This window comes from Alnus glutinosa, chromosome 1 (genome assembly GCF_958979055.1).
Source record: "Alnus glutinosa chromosome 1, dhAlnGlut1.1, whole genome shotgun sequence".
Taxonomy (NCBI): Eukaryota; Viridiplantae; Streptophyta; class Magnoliopsida; order Fagales; family Betulaceae; genus Alnus; species Alnus glutinosa.
In genome coordinates, this window is record NC_084886.1 from 46,440,400 (window position 1) to 46,446,399 (window position 6,000).

Consider the following 6,000-nt stretch of genomic DNA (forward strand, 5'->3'; position numbering starts at 1 on the left):
TTCTCTTTGTTCTCTCTCTCCTCTCTCTAAAAACTCTATGTGACGACCACCCCCATTTTTCCTTCCCTTTTCTTATGCTACTGCCTCTCTGGAGGCCACTACCTAGCTGCAGTTCTCTCTAACTCTATCCAAAACCTCTTTGGAGGTTATATCCACTTGTTGCAACATCATCGACAGCGGACTACCGGTATCTTGAAATTTTTAGATCCTATGTTTTTCAACTTAGATCTACTAACTTCAGGAGGCATCTCCATCATACTGTCCATTCCGTCGGATCTCTCCCCTTCAATCCACCGTCAGCTACTTCGCCGTCTGGTACTCTCACGCCAAAGCATGCACTCCACGCACCAAAGCCTGATGCCATGGGAGCTGATCTCCACCGCCATCCGCCATCTGCACCGGTCTCAAGTAGTGGTCCTACAGCCACCGATGCTTTGTGAGAAGTTTTATGCTTTCTGTATTTATATTTTCTATGGTTGGGTATTGGTCTCTCTATGAGACCCATTCACTAGTGATTTTGATCTAATATTTGTTGTGCCTGCTTCTCTTCAACCCCTGCAAAGGGGTTGCTATTTCCTTATCCAAATCAGTGTTCGTCCAACCCTTACAAAGGTCTCCGTCAAGGGGTCCACTACGAGCGTGTTCTCCAAGGGAGGAGGGATGGATCTCCTCCTCTCCCTCCTTTTTCACCTCCTTATCACCATTCTCAAGTTTTGTGCTTTTTCCTTTTATAGTTTTGTTGGTACAGTTTTCAGTCTGGTGACGTGTCGGCTCTTGGCTGGCTCTCCGGTGGCCCATATGCAATGACCTGCAAAGTAGCAAAGGCGCGTCGGGGGTCAGCCAGTGGAGCCTTCTCCGATGCCTAAGTCAGTGAAATTTTATAAGAATGCAAAAAGTGCATTCAGACCGCCTCGATACCTACTAAGTCTCTCCTATTTATAGGTTTCTTTGGAGTGCTTTGCGTGTGCGAGGTTCCCAATTCTATGAGGTTACTATCCACTCGACATGGGATGAACAGTAGTCCGATACTGATGTGAATAGTGACTAGGCATGGTGTTTAGACACCCGGTAGGGTGTGTAGAAATTAGACGCGCGCCGCACAGTACTGACGCCTAATCAGATTTTTGACTTGATCTGACCAGGTCAATAAATGCTAGAGATATGTTAAAGATCTTGATCACTAAACCCCCCACACCCATCAAGGCAGGTGTATCTTGTGTTGCGTGTTTTAGTGGCATTCTCGAGCAATGATTCTCGCCTACCTTATATTCAAATGACTGACCGGCTCGCCTTAATTTGGTAGACCTGGTCGGCTCGGTCCTTGGTCCCAAACCCACTCGGGCCCAGTTGGAGTGAGATTTATCCCCAACAAGTTTCATTTTCCTCTCTAAAACACAGCTTCCACCTTTCATAAACTTTTGGACTGCTAGTCCCAGCGGTCACGCCGTGCTCTGCCCTCAACCCACTCCCTTTCAAGGGCTCGTCCTCAAATCTACAATGGATTTCAATCAGGTTTTCTACATGCTCGATTTTTTCACCCTCTGTCTATCCCTTCCACCAACGCACCTCACCAGAGTCACCACCGTATTCCTTGGCATCTCTACTCTTCGCCTTTGTCCTCTCCTCCGTATGACCACCACGTGCCACTGTATGCTCCCCACGCACTTGTACGTTAATCTCACATGGCCGTCAGAACCTTCTTCGCGCCTTTCCATCGCTACGCTCCTCATCCGAAGCTGTTGTTTGTTAATTGTTGGAGTTTCGTTTTTGTTTTGTATTTAGTTTTAGGGATAATTACACTTAATCCCCCTGATTTATTCACGGTGTAGCGATTTACCCCCCAATGTACCAAAATTGGTACATGACCCCCCTGAACTTGCCAACATGTGGCAAAATCAACCTTCCGTCCAATCGACCGTTCGTTTGAACGGAAAATCGGTCACGTGCAAGTCACGTGACCGTTTAAGACAGAGACCCTCCCCAAGTCACGTGACTTGCACGTGACTGACTTTCCGTCCAAACGAACGGTCGATTGGACGGAAGGTTGATTTTGCCACACGTTGGCAAGTTCGGGGAGGTCATGTACCAATTTTGGTACATTGGGGGGTAAATCGCCACACCGTGGATAAATCAGGGGGGTTAAGTGTAATTATCCCTTAGTTTTAATTTTTATGTTGTTTTGTGTTAGCGATCCAACCGATGATTAAAAATAAGAATTTGGTTTTGCAATTTATTGGTTTTCACAACTACGTGGATTTTAATATAGTTAACTACTCGCAATAGTACGGGACTTTGTAGTATAGTACTAAGGAGGGTATCGTACCACAAGGATTGGGGGGTTGTTTAAGTTATGAAATACTTAAGACGTTGCCTAGTTTAATTTTGAAAAAGATGATTTGTTTTGTTTTATCACTAAGCGAAACAAGTAAAAATGGAGAGTTTAAGAACAAGGAAAGTATAGGGCATTGATTTCACTCAATCCTCATACACATGGCATACTATATTCCTTTCGAATTTCCTTCACAAGTGTAATACGAGCACGTAATGATTGTCAATCATACGACGACCTCAACATGAATTTACTTTAGTTAAAGACAATGATAATCCATCTATTTATACAAAAGTCATTCAACTTATAACTAGGGTTGAATGATTCATGCTCCCTAGTATGGACTATAAGACCTATTAATAAGTATACACATCTATGGAAAAAGCATAAATTATCTTAGTTAACACATAATCTCCACATAAAATTACACTAGAATGGAAAAACATTTTAAGCAATAATTAAACTAAAAAGAGTGTGGAGTAATATGTGTTCCCCAGCATGAGTTATCAAATTCACATAAATTGTGTCATAAGCACCATTACACAACCATCTTTAGGCTATGTAATCATTACACTTGTATGGAAATCCAAGTACAACGCAATCAACCCATGGCACTTAGAAAGAGTTTTTCAACACCCTACAACTAAATTAGCTACTCATGGAGTTATGGGATTCTCTTATAGAAGAAGAAGAACCCATTTCTCTAAGAGATATAAAAACTATAACCCACACTAACAAGATATAAAACAACTAACTTAAATAAATGAATCTAACTTAACAACTAAAAATACTCAAAAACAAGCTTTAAATGAAAGAAAATCTAAGAGGAACAATTAAAGAACAAGCTACGGGCTCTGGAATCTAAGGATTCCAGAGTTATATTCAACATAAAATAACTCAAACAAAAGAAAGAAGAAGAAATAAGTGCTGAAAAATGTAAAAAATACTTGCATCAACTAAACTTCAACTTCACTTTACTAAAAACGAATTTAAAATAAGTTACAACATCAACATACCTTGAAACTAAGCTCTCTGGAAAACATGAAGAAAATGGTGCATCACTTGAATGCACAAAAACTAAAAAAGGAAAATATTAACTCAAATTCTCTACATACTAATCTCTCATGTCCATCCTCTATTTATAGAGGATTTGGTACAACAAACCTAGCTCAAACAATCACTCTCAGCCGCACAAAATGATGGTGACAACTTCTGATTAGAACCGCACAACTTTAGGATGAATTTGAGCCACACAAAAAGCTGCTGACATCTGAAGATCTTTCTGAAATATCCGAAGTCGATCGATCGATTTATTTTGCCTTGGAGATTTCGATCGATCGATTTAAATTCGACTAAAGAATCGATCGATCGATTTTTTACTCAAGGAAATTTCGATCGATCGATCGAATATACTTGATTGATTTTCCTCTTTTAGGCAGGAGCATTTGAACTTCAAATGTCTTCATTAGACTTAACTTGTTATTTTTTTTTTCTTGTTTTCAATTAAGACCTAAAAAAGAAATGAAACACTAAAACATAATAACACATTATTTACCAACACAAATTAGAGTTTAACATATGTAAATTAAGGGGCTTTGAATGTAAACATTCAACGCTTATCATTTTGCTATGTGGTTTTTAGTCTCTATCCCATTGTTGTTTTTGTATTTTGTGGAGACTTTTGTGGCTAAAGGTTCATCCATCCTCTTCAATGGATCCTTTTTTGTTATGGCAATGCATCTTCCTTAACAACCTTCAGTTGTTGTAGTTTTCTAGCGGGTTCGAGAAAGGTTGAGAAACATTTCGAAGTTTGTGGCCATTTTGCTCTGGTTATGGCTTTTTGCAGTCCATATAAAGGACCGAGCCATTTTTTGGCCATTTTTTTTATTTATTTATTTGTAATTTTTGCACTGCATTTCTTTTTTGGTATTTTATTAGAGAGTCCACCCATTTGATTTATAATTTCATGTAACTTTTTTCAGATTTGCTTAGGAAAACAAAAAACTCAAGCAATAGTTTATAATGAGAAAACAACATCTGCTTCTTGATGCGTGGTCCCTAGCCAATTGAGCTACCCCTTAGGGACATGTCGAATCCCCCTTTCCTCCTCTTGTGTGGACATGTAAAAAAGAAAAAAGAAAACAATTGGGGGCGTGTTTGGTATGTATTAATGGACTAATGAATAAAATAGTTATTAAATTATTTAATTGAGCTATTATTACTTGGAATAACTATTTTTTAAGAAAAACTATTCACTTGAAAATTGAAATGAGGAATAACTATTCCTCTAAAAAAAAAAAAAAGTTATTCCTCCAATAATATGATAACTCTAAAAATTATTTTTATTTTGTAGATATCTCACAATACTGATGTTGCAATCTTAATAAACCATTTGATCAATCTTTAAAAAAAAATGGTTAGTTAGAATTGCCACATCAACATATGATAGAATAAAAATGTGGTATATAATTATTAATTACTCTTAAAAAATTTGGTTGAAATCTGATTCTATTCTAATTGTAAATTTTGGTCATTCATGTTGAAAATAATTTATTGACTTATAATTTAAACCAAGTGTGTATTTGTGTGCAAACAAATATCTTAAATGCGAAATTTAAATGAGACAAGATATTTGTTACGAAGTAGAAACTCTATGAAGAGAAAAAACCACTCCGGGGCAGCCAAACCCAGGAAATCCACTATCCAAAAACAAAGCTAATTACAAAACACTCATACTCACATAACCATATGCAGTAGTCATACCTTTAACTCTGACGTGTAGCCCAACACGAATGCTTCCCAACTAAATCTTCCACCTGAAGGGGTTTTTTATAGATTCCTTTACCTTAGGGCCGACCCCTAAGATAGACTTCACACGAAAGCTTTAGCACACACCGGCAACGACTTGAGAGCTAGCGGATCTTCGATTCTCTCTAAACACCCTCTCAAAGCCCTATGGAATTCAATACTGAATTCATACAATTTACAAGCCTAGAGCCCCCTATTTATAGGTTTAAAGAAACCCTAAATCTACTGAAAAACGGACTCTGACTGTCGACCGTCCAGACGGGTTTCTGCGATATCTTTTCAGAAACAACGCAATCCTAGAGGCCGTCCAGACGCTACTCTCTTTCCATCCGGACGGCCACCGTTCGGACATTCAGGTTGTAGGATTTTTTCTTAGCTTTCCAACGACACCAATTTCGTCTCAATCCGATACTCGAGCAGAGAGTTGTGATAAAAACACTGAGACGTGCACATAAATCTTCATGGAAGCTTGAAATGCGTCCGGACGGTGTTGCCCTTCCGTCCGGACGGTTAACTGCAACCGCCTTTTCAAAATAGCACAATTATATCCTTATCAGGTCCATGTCTGGACGGCTTGGCCGAGCATTCGGACGATCTTCGCTGTATCTCATTTCCGCACTCGTAAAGGATACCTAGAATATTTTGGAATGCTGGACATCGTCCGGACGTGTTGCCACGTTGTCTGGACGTCTTGCAGAAACTTCCCAAACAATGTTGACTGCTGAAATTCAACTCCGAGTAGAAATTAGAGAAGCTTGACATAGCATCCGGACGATGTTGCTCTGACGTCCAGACATCTTCAACGCTGAAGCTTCTAGACACTGCGGGGTGTCCGAACGCCTTCAAAGGCTCGTCTAGACGGT